The sequence below is a fragment of the Pongo abelii genome, chromosome 11 (genome assembly GCF_028885655.2).
Source record: "Pongo abelii isolate AG06213 chromosome 11, NHGRI_mPonAbe1-v2.0_pri, whole genome shotgun sequence".
Taxonomy (NCBI): Eukaryota; Metazoa; Chordata; class Mammalia; order Primates; family Hominidae; genus Pongo; species Pongo abelii.
In genome coordinates, this window is record NC_071996.2 from 111,013,800 (window position 1) to 111,032,829 (window position 19,030).

Here is a 19,030-nt window from a genome sequence, read left to right on the forward strand (position 1 = left end):
ACCAGCCTTGCCAACATGGTGAAACACTGTCTCTACTAAAAATACAAAAATTAGCCAGGCATGGTTGCAGGCACCTGTAATCCCAGCTACTAGGGAGGCTGAAGCAGGAGAATCACTTGAACTGGGGAGATGGAGGTTGCAGTGAGCCAAGATCATGCCACTGCACTCCAGCCTGGGTAACAGAGCAAGATTCTGCCTCAAACAAACAAACAACAAACAAACAAACAACAACAACAAAACAAATTTATACTTTAAAAGGGTGAATGCTGCTATGTAAATTCTATCTCAATTTTTTTAAAAAAATTAGACTATTTATTTATGATCCCTGAATGGAATCAAACTAAATGATAAAAATTTTCTTAAAATCAAGGTAGAAGTCACTTTTTAACCAAAGATTATATTCTTTTTTTTCCTCTTTTTTAACTTTTGTTTTAGGTTCAGGGGCTCATTATGCGGTTTTGTTATATAGGTAAACTCATGTCACGAGAATTTGGTGTACAGAATATTTCATTACCCAGGTACTAAGTGTAGTACCTGATAGGTATTTTTAAAATATGAAACGTTTCATGAATTTGCATGTCATCCTTATGCAGGGGACATGCTAATCTTCTCTGCATCATTCCAATTTTAGTATATGTGCTGCTGAAACTAGCACCAAAAGTTATATTCTGCAGTGTATGTCAAATGAAAATTGCATCTGATCTGTGAATATTACTCTGGAAAAATCCCTTGAATTGTCCAGGGTATAGTAATAGTCAGGATTAATATATTCTTTATCATCTCTTAATAAACGCAGTGCAGCCAGTTTTTTCTCCAGCGTTGGAGTCCATCACTGTTGCTGTGGATCGGCAACAAATGAAGTCATTGGTTTGCATTTCAGGCCTCCATTGTATGAAAAATACAGGTTGTGTGAACATAGTTGACTTGTCAGAAATTAAAGACATAGATAATCCAATTTCCCTGAATTCCGTTTTTTGAGACTGAGTCTTGCTCTGTTGCCCAGGCTGGAGTGCAGTGGTGTGATCTCCACTCACTGCAACCTCCACCTCCTGGGCTCAAGTGATTCTCCTGCCTCAGGCGCTCGAGTAGCTGGGACTACAGGCATGCGCCACCACGCCTGGCTAATTTTTATTTTTATTTTTAGTAGAGACAGTGTTTCTCCATGTTGGTCAGCCTGGTCTCGAACTCCTGACCTCAAATGATCCACCCGCCTCAGCCTACCAAAGTGCTGGGATTACAGGGGTGAGCCACCGCACCCAGCCTTGAATTCTTAAATTCTATTTACTTCATACTATTTCATCTAATTCCTTTCCTCACTTGTATTTATTTTACGATCAAGTTCTTCTATCTAGTCCTAGTGAACCTTAACATTCTTTCCAGCGGCCGCGGAGGACAAAGGGCGGGCGGATCGGCGGGGAGGGGACGGGGCGCGGCCAGGCCAGGCCCGGAGGCTCCGCATGCTGCCGCTGCCCCCGGGCTCCCCCGCCGCCGCCCTAGCCGCGGAGCCGCGCGGAGCTGAGCCGGCGAGCTAACCCGAGCCAGCCGGCGGGCATCCTGGAGGCTGCGGCGCAGGGAGGGGCCCGACGCGCGCACGTGGCCCCGGCGGCCGCCATGGCAGACAGCTGCAGCGCGAGGGGCGCGGCGTTGGCTGCCCCGGCCCCCAGGCCGGGCAGTGGCGGCCCAGGACCACGCGTCTACTTTCAGAGCCCCCCCGGAGCCGCAGAAGAGGGCCCGGGCGGCGCGGCCGATGAGGGCCCAGTGAGGCGCCAAGTGAAGGTCACCGTCAAGTATGACCGCAAGGAGCTACCGAAGCGCCTCAACCTAGAGGAGTGGATCCTGGAGCAGCTGACGCGCATCTAGACTGCCAGGAAGAGATCCCAGAACTGGAGATTGACGTGGATGAGCTCCTGGACATGGAGAGTGACGATGCCCGGGCTGCCAAGGTCAAGGAGCTGCTGGTTGACTGTTACAAACCCACAGAGGCCTTCATCTCTGGCCTGCTGGACAAGATCCGGGGGCATGCAGAAGCTGAGCACACCCCAGAAGAAGTGAGGGTCCCCTACCCAGAAGAACGGTGGCTCCCACAGGACAATCGCTGCCCCCCGACCTCGTAGCAACAGCAATACCGGGGGACCCTGCGGCCAAGCCTGGTGCCATGAGCAGGGCTCCTCGTGCCCTTGGCCCAGGGGTCTCTTCCCCTGCCCCCTCAGTTTTCCACTTTTGGGGTTTTTTATTGTGATTAAACTGATGGGACTTTAAAAAAAAAAAAAAAAAAAAACAACATTCTTTCTATATATAATACATTCTCCTGAAAAAACATAGTCTTCCCCAAGTAGATACAATTTTTATATTTTTATATTTTTTAATCTTTTTTTCTTTATTTTAAAACACAGTTGAGATCATTCTGTACATACAATTTAATAGTATCTTGCTTTTTAGGGTTTTTTTGTTAAGGTTTATTACACGTTCTTAAACACCATACCCTTCATCAAGTGAAGATATTTAGCCATATGAATGGTTATATATTTTTATTGTTTTTAGTTTTCTGATATTATAAATAATGTTGCAATGGACATATATGAACATAAATCTTAGTCCTCTGACTGTACTTTTCCATATTTTAAAATCTTTATTTATTTATTTATTTTGAGATAGGATCTCATTCTGTCGCTCCAGCTGGAGTACAATGGCGCAACTCACTGCAGCGTTGACATCCCTGGGCTAAAGCAATTCTCCCATCTCAGCCTCCCAAAGTCTCAAAGTGCTGGGACTGCAGCTGTGAGCCACATACCAGCCTGACTGTTCTTTTTGTTTTTGTTTTTGTTTTTGTTTTTGAGACCGAGTTTCACTCTTGCTGCCCAGGCTGGAGTGCAGTGGCCTGATCTCGGCTCACCACAATCTCTGCCTCCCGGGTTCAAGCAATTCTCCTGCCTCAGCCTCCCGAGTAGCTGTGATTACAGGCAGCCGCCACCAAGCCCAGGTAATTTTTGTATTTTTAGTAGAGACGGGGTTTCACCATGTTGGCCAGGCATGTCTCGAACTCCTGACCTCAGGTGATCTGCCCGCCTCAGCCTCCGAGAGTGCTGGGATTACAGGCGTGAGCCACCCCGCCCAGCCAATCTACTCAGGATTTTTTATGGGATTCTTAAATAAGAACCTATAAGTGCCAAACCTCAAAATTTCCCGCTTTTCTCACAACAGCAGTTATCCTGGCCTCACCCAATCCTTTTGATTTCTTTTTTTTAAAAGCCAAAAATCAAACAAGAGTGTTGGGATTTAAAACCAGTTTTAATATAACTGCTAAGTATTAAAGGTGCTACTAGTAGGTACAGTACTACTAGGTACTAAGTCAATAATTCCACTCATAGTTTTTTTTTTTTTTTTTTGCCAAGTTCTGTTGCTCTCCTCTTTAGTGTATCCCAGACCATTCTTACCAACATTATATGCCAACCTTCCTTGATGCAAGTTTTCCTTTTATAGTCATGATCTTTCTTTCTTTTTAGAGATGGGGTCTTGCCATGTTGCCCTGGTCTCAAACTCCTGGCTTCAAAATAGGAAGATCTGTTTCTCTCGTGTTCTCTTTGAATGGCTGCTGGACTACTGTTTCTGTGCACAGGCAAAGGGGCAGAGCTGAGGAACAGTCATCCCTCCTCGCTGTCCATTATCTGTTGCCAATGTGGTTATTTTCATCTTTGTGCCACAGGCTCATTGCTCACAGCATTTTCCCTTTCGTGTACCTGCTGCCTCCTGATTCTCACACATACGAGAATTCTCACACATGATGAGAAGGACCCTAGGCAGGTCCTTCTGTTAAGAGCTGAAGCAATATGAAGAGACTTTGTGGCCTTTTAACTACTTAGTTAGATCTTTTGACTTATCTGCATAACTTTTGTAAAGTTACAAAACTTAAGTAGAGTTTTGGCCCACAATAAATAACCACCTTAGAAACTCTAATCAAGGTAAGTAGACCAATTTCCTAAGTGCTCTCTAATTATGTTTTTAAATTTATTGTCAAACAAACTATGACCATAAATTGAAGTGCTGTGGTTAGAGGGCACATTTCTGGTCAAATGAATCACAAACTCATGTCAGCTGGTCAAGGAATAATATGCTATTTTCAGTTTTTATAGTACTAGGAAGCAATAAATGACAAGGACTCACATGCAATAAAGCTGTTATCAGTCTGTGAGAAAAATCTCATATATTAGTAGTTATGTTATAGCTATACCAACCTAATAAATTCAGATGTCTTTTGCATATTAGATTACTTTCCCACCACAAGTGAGCTACAAATAATGTTTGTCTTTCTGAAGACAAACATTTGTCACAGTCATTCCTACCATTCCTGCATGAATCACACTGGTTCATCTGCTGTGACTTAGAAGATTACGGCCAATGTTCAACACAAGCCAAAGTGATAAATGTGCACTTAGCTCATGTGAAAGCCCATGTAGAACCATTTCTGGAACAACGGGAGGAAGATTTATGGCAGTAAGGCAGTGGCATGTGTGAGAATTTCCACAATGGTGGAGCTGAGACATGGATGGAATTGGGGTGAGAGGTTAGACCCATCAAGTTTAGAGAGAACTTCTGAATCAAACTCATGGCAGCAAGCCAGGTGCAGTAGCTCGCACCTGTAATCCCAGCTTCTTGGGAAGCTGAGGCAGGAGGATTTCTTGAAGCCAGGAGTTTGTGATCAGCCTGGGTAACACAGCAAAACCCCATCTCTTAAAAAAAAGTTAAGAAAAAAAAAGAGACCAGGTGCAGTGGTTCATGCTTGTAATCCCAGCACTTTGGGAGGACTAGGTGGGTGGACCACCTGAGGTCAGCAGATCGAGACCATTCTGGCTAACACAGTGAAGCCCCATCTCTACTAAAAATAAAAAAATAAAAAAAAATTAGCTGGGCGTGGTGGCACGCGCCTGTAGTCCCAGCTACCCGGGAGGCTGAGGCAGGAGAATCACTTGAACCCAGGAGGTGGAGGTTGCAGTGAGCCGAGATTGTGCCATTGCACTCCAGCCTGGGCAACAAGAGCGAAACTCCATCTCAGATAAAAAGAAAAAGAAAGATACGGAGTCAAAGAAGGTTTCAGATCGATGCTAACCTAGATCCCCAGATTCACCCAGTGGACATACTGTAGGTTCTATGGCACATGAGGGCCCCCAGCCCTGGTTTCAGCACTGGGCAGCTCTGCTGTTAAATGAGTGGAGTCATAATTTCATCTGTTTTCCTTAGAGGATTCTCAAAGTCAGTGAGGTGACAGGTGACAACAAGAGTTTATAAAAATCTTGATGTCCTATACAGCAAGGAACACATTTTGTGTTTTTTTCAAAAAGGTAATTATCATTAGTAAGAATGGTAAAGACTTCTTACCATTACTCTTTTTTTTGAGACAGAATCTCGCTGTGTCACCCAGGCTGGAGTGCAGTGGCAAGATCTCAGCTCACTGCAATCTCTGCCTCCTGGGTTCAAGCGATTCTCCTGCCTCAGCCTCCTGAGTAGCTGGGATTATAGGCATGCGCCACCACACCGAGCTAATTTTTGTATTTTTAGTAGAGATGGGTATCATCATGTTGGCCAGGCTGGTCTGGAACTCCTGACCTCAGGTGATCCGCCACCCTCGGCCTCCCAAAGTGGTAAGATTACAGGCGTGAGCCACCGCACCTGGCCCCATTACTCTCTTTGAGGTGTCATGTAATTGAAGAAAATGCATTTTCGTGATGTAGATAAAAATCAGACCCTACCAAACAATTGCCCGAGTTGTTCTTATTTATATCCAGCCCCCCTCTTAAATTTTTTTACCACCAATAAGGACAAAGTGGCTACAAATACTAGAGATCTCAGTAGCAAGAGTGGCCCCTGGCATGGAGTAGAGGCACAAGGTTAGGGATGTCCCATTGAGGTAGGTTTGATTCTTTTATAGGCTTGGGACAGGACTTGTGGTGAGTTCAGTTCAGGCCGGGTGCGGTGGCTCATGCCTGTAATCCCAGCACTTTGGGAGGCCGAGGCGGGCAAATCACGAGGTCAGGAGATCGAGACCATCCTGGCTAATACGGTGAAACCCCATCTCTACTAAAAATATAAAAAATTAGCCGGGTGTGGTGGTGGGTGCCTGTAGTCCCAGCTACTCAGGAGGCTGCCACTGCGCCACTGCACTCCAGCCTGGGTGACAGAGCGAGACTCCGTCTCAAAAAAAAAGAAGTTCAGTTCAGTTTCCTATTATAGTAACCGGCCAATTATAGCGCACACTTTACAAATTATATTTCATTTTGGTGAAAATGCACTTTGGAATTAATCATAAGAAGAATCTTGAGAAAGACGCAGAAGTAAATCTACTTTTCTGCTTATCATTATGAAGCATAGTTTTTTTTTTTTTTTTGAGGCAGAGTCTCGCTCTGTTGGCTAGGCTGGAGTGCAATGGCATGATCTTGGCTCACTGCAAACTCTGCCCCCAGGCTTAAGCAATTCTCCTGCCTCAGCCTCCTGAGTAGCTGGGATTACAGGCATGTGCCACCATGCCCAGCTAATTTTTATATTTTTAGTAGAGACGGCGTTTCACCATGTTGGCCAGGCTGGTCTCGAACTCCTGACCTCAGGTAATTTGCCCGCCTTGGCCTCCCAAAGTGCTGGGATTACAGGTGTGAGCCACCGCGCCGGGCCCAATGTTTACTTTTTAAGAATTAATTTGATAGAGGTTTGAGGTTGATAGTGTCTTCAGATGGCACTAACAGGGTCATGAATACAGTCTAGAGTAACCTCTTAGCTTTCTTGTCCACCTCAACATGAAAGATAACATTTGGCTGGGCATGGTGCAGCCTCGGTGACAGAGTGAGACCTTGTCTCAAATAAAGAGAGAAAGAAAGGGAAGGGGAGGGAAGGGGAAGGGAGGGGAGGGGAAGGAAAAGAAAGAAGGAAGGGAGGGAAGGAGGGAGAGAGGGAGGGAGGTTGGCAGGGAGAAAGAAAGGAAGGAAGGAAAGAAGGAAGGAAGAAAAAAAAGAAAGAAAAAGAAAAAGAAAGAAAGAAAGAAAAGAAAAGAAAGAGAAAGAAAGATGGAAGGAAAGAAAGAGAAGGAAAGAGAAAGGGCTGGGCGTGGTGGCTCACATCTGTAACCCCAGCACTTTGGGAGGCAGAGGTGGGAGGATCACTTGAGTTTAGGAGTTTGAGATCAGCCTGGGCAACACAGCAAGACTCTGTCTCCATAAAAACTTTTAAAAACAAGCTGGGTGTGGTGGTGTGCTACCCAGAAAGGCTGAGGCAGGAGGATCCCTTGAGCCCACGAATTCAAGGCAGCAGTGAGCTATGATCAGGCCATTGCACCCCAGCCTGAGCGACAGAGTGACACCCTATCTCAAAAAAAAAAAAAGAAAAAAGAAAAAGAAAGAAAGAAAATAATTCAAGGAAACAAGGATCATGTTATCATACAGGAAGAGCCTTAAATTTATTTGAAAAGGTGAAAAATTGGAGAATTTAGATGTTCTAACTATTGTTAATCTCTTGTGGCTCTTCAGATGGATAGCAAGACCCAGGTTGCTGTCACATACAGGTGCGCTGCCATAGCCTGAGATGCTCTGATCTAGAAAACTTCTAGAGGACTTGAAATACATCTGAGGTAACTCTTTCCTCTCCAAAGTTACAAGAGTTCCATAGAACTCCTCCTACCCCAAACAATAAGATTCCTGTATCAAATGCAATAACAGTTTAAAATATAGGCTGGTCGGGCTGGTTGCGGTGGCTCATGCCTGTAATCCCAGCCCTTTGGGAGGCTGAGGTGGGCGGACCAGCTGAGGTCAGGAGTTCGAGACCAGCCTGGTCAACATGGTGAAACCTCAGTCTCTACTAAAATTACGGCAGTGGGAGCCTGTAATCCCAGCTACTCGGGAGGCTGAGGCAGGAGAATCTCGCCATAGAGCGACACTCTATCTCAAAATAAATAAATAAATAAATAAAATGTAGGCTAGTCTGTGTGCAGTGGTGTTTACAACTATGATCACCACGAGTTACAGATTTCTTTGTTCCTTCTCCACTCCCACTGCTTCACTTGACTAGCCTAATCCTTCCAAAGGAAATACCTGGGCACCAGAACAAAAGACAGAACTCAAAACTAGAGTGTGACATGATGTCAAAGAAGCCTATGGGGGCATTGTGCCCAGATACAAGTTCTAATGGCCATGGACTGGCATTTTATTTTTTTTGAGACAGAGTCTTGCTCTGTTGCCCAGGCTGGAGTGCAGTGGCCTAATCTCGGCTCACTGCAACCTCCACCTTCTGGGCTCAAGCAATTCTCGTGCCTCAGCAACCCGAGTAGCTGGGATCACCTCAAGTGATCCGCCCATCTCAGCCTCCCAAAGTGCAGGATTATAGGTGTGAGCCACTGTGCCCGGCCCAAGCCCAGAAATTTGTATAAAAGTGGGCCCTGAATAGGATGATATCAGCGAAAGCCCTGACAGAAGTTAACACAAAATCTCTTTTTGGAGACACTTTTATAATTCAAGGCACATGGAATGTCTAACGAACAGTTGCACTTTGCTAAAAATGTGCTCATAATGAAAAATTACAGAGCATGTTGAGGAAGTGATCTACAGGGGAGTCAGGAAGCAAAATGGGAGAATTAGCACCCCAAGAAACTGAGATAGTAAATGATAAAATAAGAAACGGCAAAAGAAAACAAAGAGGCAATCAAATCAAACAACACAAAAAGGAAAAGATGAAAAGTAATATGCTATTTAGTAAAAGAGATGTTACAATATGACCTAAGTGTACATACTCCTACAAACTCACTGATTCACAGTGGATTCAAATTGAAACTAGAGAATTGAAAGTAAGCTTGAAAATGTTTGGTTATACTTTAGAATAAATTACCTGCAAGAATTATGAATTATGTGACTCTCATTGGATTTTATTACCTCATTGGATTTTATTATCTCATTGGATTATGTGACTCTCGTTGGATTGTATTAAAAGCCATATGACAGGTTTAGCTTAGATGATAAATGCATACATTTTTCATTGATTTTGAGCTGCTATACCAGTAAATTTTTTTCATAGAAATGTTTTCTGGACCAGCCTGACCACAAAATTAGCCAGGCACGGTGGTGCATGCCTGTAATCCCAGCTACTTGGGAGGCTGAGGCAGTAGAATCGCTTGAACCGGGGAGGTGGAGGTTGCAGTGAGCCAAGATCGTGTCATTGCACTCCAGCCTGGGCAACAAAAGCGAAACTCTGTCTCAAAAAAAAAAAAACAAAAACAAAAACAAAAAAAACTTAGAAATGTTTTCTGGGCTGGGCGTGGTGGCTCACGCCTGTAATCTCAGCACTTTGCATGCCTGTACTCCCACCTACTCGAGAGGCTGAGGCAGGGGAATTGCTTGAACCCGAGAGGCGGAGGTTGCAGTGAGCCAAGACCATGCCATTTTACTCCAGCCTGGGGACAAGAGCAAGACTTCGTCTCAAAAAAAAAAAAAAAAAAAAAAAAGTGTTTTTAATTTTTAACGTCTTTAAACTATCAAAATAACACAACTTTTTTATTTCAGATAAATTCTGAAATATAGAAGAGACCAAAAAAAAACCACCCAAAAAACCAAAAACCCAATAGTCTCACTACCCAGAAACACTATTGATATTCTTTTTTTTTTTTTTTTTTTTGAGACAGAGTCTTGCTCTGTCACCCAGGCTGGAGTGCAGTGGTGAGATCTCAGCTCACTGCAAGCTCCACCTCCCGGGTTCACACCATTCTCCTGCCTCAGCCTCCCAAGTAGCTGGGACTACAGGCGCCTGCCACCGCGCCTGGCTAATTTTTTACATTTTTAGTAGAGACGGGGTTTCACCGTGTTAGCCAGGATGGTCTCGATCTCCTGACCTCGTGATTTGCCCGCCTCGGCCTCCCAAAGTGCTGGGATTACAGGCGTGAGCCACTGCGCCCGGCCACACTATTGATATTCTAGCAGTCGCTTCTGGGTCTTTTTCCTGAACAATGTTTTCTTTTCTTTTTTTTTTGAGACAGAGTCTCGCTTTGTCGCCAGGCTGGAGTGCAGTGGCATGATCTTGGCTCACCGCAACCTCTGCCTCCCGGGTTCAAGCGATTCTCCTGCCCCAGCCTTCTGAGTAGCTGGGATTATAGGCATGTGCCACCACACCTGGCTAATTTTGTATTTTTAGTAGAGACAGGGTTTCTTCATGTTGGTAAGGCTGGTCTCGAACTCCTGACCTCCGGTGATCCGCCTGCCTTGGCCTCCCAAAGTGCTGGGATTATAGGCGTGAGCCACCGCGCCCAGCCCTGAACAATGTTTTCTAACAAAGCTGAACTTACACTGAAATATTGTTTAGTATACCCTTTATTTTATAAATTTAACCTACATCATACACATTTTCCCATGTCCTTAGAACTTGCTATAAGTATAGTTTAAATGGACGTATGGTATTTCTTCATGGATACACCATTTATTCAATAATTCTCATTATTGCATATTTAAATTGCTTTCTTTCTTTCATTGTTATAACTCTTCAATAAATATTTGTGCATTAGTCTTTGTTTATGGGTTTAACTATGTCCTTAGGCTACATCTATAATTTTTAAAATCAAGGGACAAGACTTGATCTTTACAATGCATGTATTTTATTTCAATTCGACAAAATTCACTGAGCATTCACTAATTGCCATGTAACTTTTCCCTAGACACTTATTATTTGTCTTTGTTTTGTTTCTCTGATTGTCAGAGTCATCACATACATAATTTGGAATTTTTATGTGTGTTTTTCGAAAATGAAAAGCCAGGAAAGAGGAAGCATCAGTGAATTCAGCTCTTTTCTGTGTTCAGTTTGTAGGATCTAAGCCAGCAAAAAGAAAACTCCAAATTGAAGAACTTTTGCTGGGCATTTTAAAATTTGCAAAGTGCCAGGCATGGTGGCTCACACATATAATCCCAGCACGTTGAGAGGCCAAGGCAAGTGTATCACTTGAGGTCAGGAGTTTGAGACCAGCCTGGTCAAAGTGGTGAAGCCCCGTCTGTACTAAAAATACAAAAATTAGCTGAATGTGGTGGTGTGTGCCTGTAAACCCAGCTACTCTGGAGGCTGAGGCATGAGAATCGCTTGAATTTAGGAGGCAGAGGTTGCAGTGAGCTGAGATTGCGCCACTGCACTGCAGCCTCGGTGACAGAGTGGGACTCTGTCTCAGCAAAACAAATAAATAAAAATTTTTAAAAAGCAGACAAGGCATGGAGGCTCATGCCTGTAATCCCAGCATTTTGGGAGGCTTAGGCTGGTGGATCGCCTGAGGTCAGGATTTCGAGACCAGCCTGGCCAACATGGTGAAACCCCAGCTCTAATTTTTGTCCAACAAAAAATTAGTTGGACATGACGGTGGGCGCCCGTAATCCCAGCTACTCTGGAGGCTGAGGCAGGAGAATTGTTTGAGCCTGAAAGGCAGAGGTTGCAGTGAGCCGCGATTGCGCCATTGCACTCCAGCCTGGGCAGCAAAAGCGAAACTTCGTCTCAAAAAAAAAAAAGAAGTAAAAATTTGCAAAGCAAGTTTGCTGGATGGGTACAAAGGTGATGGAGTGTTGGTTTATTTCTCTTGATCTTTAGAATATGTCTGCACCAAATCAGTAAGATGAGTCAAAATTACCACCTTCCCAGACTTTCTTCCTGTTATAATTCTGTATTTGGTGGCTGTTTTTGTAATGACATTAAAAAACTATATTGGTTTACCAAAATGTCTAATCAACCAAAACATACACGTTTCAGAGCTGTGTTTACAAACTCCAGCTCTTCATTACTTACTTCAACTAAAAGAAACACTAACCCTCTGATCAACTAAACCAAATTTACTCACAGCAACAATTTCCTGGAAAACTTAAATTTAAAAAACAATTAAGCTGAACTTATTTCAGACAGGCCAGTTGATTTCCATTCTGTCTTAGACACATAGGTAGATAGACTATTTTACGTCTGTTTAGATTCTGCCATAGCAGAGAAAATGATTTAAAAGTCATAGTGCTGGCTGGGCATGGTGACTCATGCTTGTAATCCCAGCACTTTGGGAGGCCGAGGCTGAGGCGGGCGGATCACGAGGTCAAGAGTTTGAGACCAGCCCAGCCAACATGGTGAAACCCCATCTCTACTAAAAATACAAAATTAGCCAGGCGTAGTGGCATGCTCCTGTAATCCCAGCTACTCGGGAGACTGAGGCAGGAGAATCACTTGAACCCGGGAGGCGAAGGTTGCAGTGAGCCAAGATCATGCCATTGCACTCCAGCCTGGGCAACAAGAGCGAAACTCCATCTCAAAACCAAAAATAATAAGTAAATAAATACATGTCATAGTGCTAAAACTAGAAATAAGGCAAAAGGTTACAGACAGAGCAGGAGTGATAAATCAAAGGACAATAGTTCCTGTTACTAAGTTCTCTGCTCCAGTGCTCAGTTCTCCTAGCATACAGCTCTGACCTCAGGGCCACTGCTTATCGTTGTTTGTGCCCTGAATAATCCCAGGGGGCGCCATTCACAGCAAGCCCTGGCAGAGGACTCAAGCATCCCAATTCAATAATGCAACAGACTGAGATGACTTCAGAAAGAAGAAATGACAATAGTTTATTGTATGAAGGGATATACTTCTGAAGAAACAAAGAAAAGTGACAATTATGTATACAGTTCAGAAAAATGAAACACCTTTTTTGCAGGGGAAATGTCTTTTGCCTTGTACACCAGGCTAGGCTGGAACCATCTCCAAATTTTTGAAAGTACACTGCAAAAATCTGAGGCTGTGAGTGTCCTTCAAAAAGTAATGTGGGGAAATAGAAATCTAAGAAATTTAAGAAAATAGAAATTACTTCAACTTAGTGCCTAAATAATCCCTTAAACAATGTTCAATGGTGAGGAAGAGGAAACGCAAAATGAATAACAGGAAAAACTACAAGCTGGTCTTTGCTTTGCAAGAATAGTTTCTCTTGCGCTTCCACTGCTCGCCTGCCACTTGAGCCTTTTCACACTATTGGCCTAAATAAATAACTAAAACAATGTTTTTACATTTTTTTTAGAGACAAGGTCTTGTTATGTTGCCTAGGCTGGATTCTAACTCCTGGGCTCAAGGGATCCTTCTGCCTCAGCCTCCTAAGTAGCTGGCCCAGTAAGTATGGCCCACTGCTCCCAGGCAATAATTTAAAAATATGAGAAACCATGAGGATAGATTCTGACCCTGTGTCTTCCAGCCTGGGCAAGCCCAATAAAGAGTCGGGTTGGATGCAACCAGGACTCGTGGATGTCTTCCAAGTCTGGTTTGCTGAAGATGGCAGCTTCCCCTGTCCTTTTTTGAGATGGAGTCTCGCTCTGTGGCCCAGGCTGGAGTGCAGTGGCGCGATCTCGGCTCACTGCAAGCCCTGCCTCCCAGGTTCACGCCATTCTCCTGCCTCAGCCTCCCAAGTAACTGGGACTACAGGCGCCTGCCACCTCGCCCTGCTAATTTTTTGTATTTTTAGTAGAGATGGGGTTTCACCGTGTTAGCCAGGATGGTCTCGATCTCCTGACCTTGTGATCTGCCCGCCTCGGCCTCCCAAAGTGCTGAGATTACAGGCATGAGCCACCGTGCCCAGCCTCCCCTGCCCATTTTTAATCTTTTTCTAGGGCCAGAACCCTGGAAGATTCAAGGAGACAAAGGAAGGGTGTCATCTAGCTCTCCACTCCCGCGTCTGTGTCTAACATGTGGTACATTGTGTTTGTGGGGCATTTCTTCTATTTCATGGCCTGATTAATCAAATTTTCACTATGCATATACTTTTCCTTTGGAGTCACTATGCATCTTTAGAAGCCATACCAACTTTTCCTGTGCAGTAAGGTGGAAACAGTAAGAGCCTGGGAATCAGGCAAAACCAGATTTTGAATCCTAGCTCTAAACTCTGGGCAAGTGACCTGTACCTTACTTTCTTCATCTGAGTAATGGGAAAAACAATGAGCTCCTCATGGAGAAATAATTTAATAGCTGAAGATCGTTTGAGACAGTTCCTAGCACGCAAAAGTCTTAAAGAAAATGTAACTAGTGTTGACTAGCCATTTAGAGAGGAAAAGATTGGGCTTAGAGCCAGATTGCTAGAGCCTGAGCACGTTGGCTTGTCACTTACAGCTATGTGACCTTGGGCGGGTCACTTCAGCTCTGTTTCCTTATTCCCTAAGATGGGAATAATGAGAGCGCTGCTTCGTGGGTAGTCGTGAGGAATGAATGAATTAATCCACATACAGGACCTAGAACAGCAGCTGTCACATAGTAAATTCTCAATAAAAATCTTAGCCATTATGATCCCTAGGCTCTGAAGTAAAAAATTATTTCCCCTATCTCATAAGCTTGTTGGGAGGTTTATATGAGACAACCTATAAAAGTACTTACAGCCAGGCGGGGTGGCTCACGCCTGTAATTCCAACACCCTGGGAGACAGAGGTGGGCAGATTGCTTGAACCCAGGAGTTTGAGACCAGCCTGGCCAATAAAGTGAGACCCTATCTCCACAAAAAAAAAATAAATAAAAATAAAAATTTAAAAAGTGCTTAGCAGAGTTCTCAGCTCATCTTAAGTCCTCAAAATTAGGTATTAACTTGATGATTATTATTACTATGATTATTAGTTCACTATATTGAAAAGTTCTGTAGTAAAAGACAGCTTTCTATATTTCTAACAATAATTATTTAGTATTAGTAATTAATTAAATACTATCACTAGTTAGTAAAATCAGCATTTTCACATATGGCTGCTAAAATTGTGAATTGAAAAGGGCTACACTAATATAATTAAAGCATAAAACTTATTAGCCTTTTTGGAAATTTCCTACTTTACTACTAACTCTTTATAATACAAATTTTCTGAGTTTTCTATAGTTTGTCATATGAGTTCGGTAAAGATATATTTATTTCCTTCAAAGTAATTTGAGTCAGTCCCTTGGTATTCAGCTAAGTTGAACTCCGGTATTTTGGAACAGTATCTGTTGACACAAATATATTTGGCATCACTGGGGAATTTAAAACTACATACAGACAGTGTCATGATCCCTCAAACTCAAGGCGACAGTACTATTACAGAGGACAAGAGTTGCTAAAAAGCTTTACGTTGTCATTTCTATACTGAACATATGGGCATTCTAGTTTCTGGTAGGAAGTGGCAGTTACAAAGACTAAGCTATAGTTTTGCAAACATTCTAAACAAGGTATTTAGGATTGCTCAAGAAAATAAGCATGAGAATCTGGTAAGATACACATCGAGACACGTGCAACCTCTCATTCACCTTCTATCTGATCCTGAGGTGACTGCATGGGGTAAAAATCAGTTCCCTCGCTCACTTCAGCCCAGAGGCATATCTGATTCTCACCAACCTTGAAGATACGGGCTCATGCTCGAGATTTTGTCTGGGTTCTGCCTAGGTATTCCTAGACTCAGAAATTCCCTGATGGCTAAATTAAATGAAAAATCTAAGAATTCAGAAACTGACAGGCCCGGGAAGAATATTTGTGACTCTGAATCTTTTGCAACAACATTTTGTTTTTCTAAGTAAAGAAGTAATCTGAGGCGGCCCTTAGTGCTGAATGACCAGACTTTGTCACCTTGCCTAGGTTTCAGGTTTTCATAGGGCCTTCCAGAGGTCAAGAGAGGCACTGTCCACTTCCATATTAAACAAAAACCAAAAAGAAGAAGAAAAAGATATGCCAAAATAGGGTTACAAGATTTGTCGTGTATTTTAAACATCAGTATTTAACAAGTAAGCAATTCCAACACCCACATGCACACACGCATTCAGTTCAGTATAATTATTATATTCCCAAAGTGATTGGGGGGTTATTAGGGGATTTATTTAAAATATTGGTTCATAGTTCATGAGAGATGAGACAGTAATGAGACAGGGAGCTAAAGTTGGTCGATGCCGTCTTCTTTCTTCAAACCTGCCAGTGCTTCTATTTAACTGTGGGTGTGACCTGGTGGCACTGAGGCCCTTGGTGATAGTAAGGCCCAGAGCTAGTGGCCTCCTGATGTCCCCTTTTCAGTCTCAAGACGTTTGCTCCTGGAAATGTCCAGCTTATATAGATAGGCACCACTGCCTATCTTTTCTTTTTTTAGGTAGAGTCTTGCTCTATCGCCCAGGTTGGAGTGAAGTGGCATGATAATTGCTTACTGCAGCCTTGACCTCCAGGGCTCAAGCTATCCTCCCACCTCAGCCTCTCCAAGTGCTGGCATTACAGGTGTGGGCCACCGTGCCCAGCCCTACCTATCTTTTTTTTTTTTTTTTTTTTGAGACAGAGTCTTGTTCTGTCGCCAGCCTGGAGTGCAGTGGCGCAATCTCGGCTCACTGCAACCTCAGCTTCCCAGATTCAAGCAATTCCCCTGCCTCAGCCTCCTGAGTAGCTGGGACTACAGGCATGTACCACCATGCCTGGCTTATTTTTTATATTTTAGTAGAGACAGGGTTTCACCATGTTGGCCAGGATGGTCTCGATCTTCTGACCTCATGATTCGCCCACCTCGGACTCCCGAAGTGCTGGGATTACAGGCATGAGTGCTAGGATTACAGGCATGAGTCACAGCATCTGGCCCCTACCTATCTTTTTAATGTCAACTTTCCTCTGTTGTGAAGTGAGCAAATGGGCCCAAGAACCTGGGCTCTTACTAATGGCATTTTTTGTTTTTTATTGTTATTTTTTCCAATTCACATGCCCTGAGTTTGATCCCTTATTTTTGTTGAATAACTGTCAAAAGCAGCCTGGAGTGGAAGGACAAGTGTATGTAGATGGAGTCGATTGGCCTTGGGGTGGGCAGTTTGGGGGAGGATGTAGAGAGACTTTGAGCAGAAGGAAGCAAAAATAAGTACATACACCCTGTATTAGTCAGGGTTCTCTAAAGGGACACGACTAATAGGATAAATGAATATGTGAAGGGGAGTTTATTAGGAGAATTGACTGACATGACCACAAGGTGAAGTCCCATAATTGGCTGTCTGCAAACTGAGGAGCCAGGAAGCCACTCCAAGTCCCAAAACCTCAAAAGTAGGGAAGCCAGTAATGCAGCCTTCAGTCTGTAGCCGAAAGCCCAAGAGCCCCTGGCAAACCACTGGTGTAAGTCCAAGAGTCCAAAAGCTGAAGGACTCAGAGTCTGATGTTCAAAGGCAAGAAGCATCCAGCACGGGAGAAAGATGGAAGCTAAAAGACTCAGCCAGTCTGCTCTTTCCGTGCCTGCTTTTATGCTGGCAGCTGATTAGATGGTGCCCACCCAAATTGAGGGTGCATCTGCCTCTCCCAGCCCACTGACTGAAATGTTAATCTCCTTTGGCAACACCCTCACAGACACACCCAGGAACAATACTTTGCATCCTCCAATCCAATCAAGTTGACACTCAATATTAACCATCACACATCCTTAAAGGAAGCTATCGATGCGGGCTGTTTCCGTAAGAGAAGACCCCTGAGTATCATAAAAGGGGTCTTGAGACTTATCTCAAAGTCTCCCAAGAGGAGCATGCTGGTCAAAGTTTGGTCCAACTCTGAGCTGTGTTATTTCCCACAAAGCCATTACCACTGACTTGATGGACATTTCCAAACTGGGCAGAGCACTCATGACTTTTCTCCCAAACCTGACTGGCAAAAATTGTCCACTTCCCTGAAATTTTGTTTGCAGATATCAGAGGAGGGTGACATTTCTGCATTCCCTAGGGGGAAGCCAGGAATGTGGGAGTTGGGGTTGGGGAGGGGAGACTGAATGAGTGCTGGAATCCTGGTAGATGGCAGTTGCTACCAGGGAGCCAGAAAGGCTTGAGGATGAGGAGCCTGGTGTGCAAACACAGGCACAGGGAACAGATGTAGGAAGGGAAAGGAAGAGCAACCAGTTGGCTTTAAAGAGGGAAAGAGAGGTCCCACTGAATGACCCTGCAGAGAGGACTCATGAAAAAATCAGGCTGGTTTCAAATGATGGCTTATCCAGTTTATCAGATTGGGGAGTAGGATGGCCAAGTGGAATAGCAGGGGTACAAAGAGGGATTTGGACTTGGGGTCAATGCCTTAGAAGCGCTTCTTTCTGTCTTGCCCCAACCCTTCAAACTGTGCTGCTAAATAATTAATATGAAGCTTACAAACTTTTTGATATACGTAGTCTGGGCTTCATGCAGGAGCCAAGGAGCCCCTATAAAATATGTCAGGTTCAGTGGCTCTCCAGTGGCTTCCCATTTCCCCCAGAATACACTCTAAAGTCCTTTATAAGGCCTGCAGACACTTTAGGACCTAGTGGTACCTTGCTGCCTCTTCTAACCACATCTTCCATTCTCCTCCAACCCCTCTTCCAGGTACCTGGCCCCTTGGCTTTCCTCTAGGGTTCCACTTTTGGGCTGTTCCCCAAATACCCGTAGAGCTTGTACGCTCTCACTTCATCCAGGCTGCTTTCTATACCCTTTGTTAGTCTGCTTGGGCTGCCATAACAGAGTACCACAGATGGGTGACTTAAAAAACAAATTTATTTTCTCACAGTTCTGGAAGCCAGAACTCTGCCATTAAGGTGCTGGCAGGATTGGGTTCCTCTGAGGGCCGTGAGGAAGGGATCTGTTCCGAGCCTCTCTCCTTGGCTTGTAGATGACCATTCCCTCCCTGTGTCTTCACACGGCCTTCCCTCCACATGTCTATGTCCAAACTTCCTCTTCTTCTTCTTTTTCTTTTTTTTTTTTTTGAGAGAGAGTCTTGCACTGTCGCCCAGGCTGGAGTGCAATGGTGCGATCTCGGCTCACTGCAACCTGTGCCTCCTGGGTTCAAGCAATTCTCCTCCCTCACCCTCCCAAGTAGCCAGGATTAGATGCGCCCACCACCACACCCAGCTAATTTTTTGTATTTTTAGCAGAGACAGGGTTTCACCATGTTGGCCAGGCTGGTCTCGAACTCCTGACCTCATGATTCTCCCGCCTAGGCCTCCCAAAGTGCTGGGATTACAGGCATGAGCCACCATGCCTGGCACAAACTTCCTCTTCTTTTTTTTTTTTTTCTTTGAGACAGAGTTTCACTCTGTCGCCCAGGCTACACTGCAGT

The 19,030-nt window shown here is 44.2% G+C and overlaps 1 non-coding gene and 1 pseudogene across 1 annotated transcript; one reads left to right on the forward strand and one right to left on the reverse strand.

Moving 5' to 3' along the window:
* Positions 1-548: 548 nt before the first annotated feature.
* On the reverse strand, positions 549-655 carry LOC112132545 (U6 spliceosomal RNA). Its single transcript, XR_002914293.1, has one exon. It is a non-coding gene; the product is annotated as a U6 spliceosomal RNA (small nuclear RNA).
* Positions 656-1,457: 802 nt separating this feature from the next.
* Positions 1,458-2,281, forward strand: LOC100457898 (protein phosphatase 1 regulatory subunit 14B-like; annotated as a pseudogene).
* Positions 2,282-19,030: the final 16,749 nt, after the last annotated feature.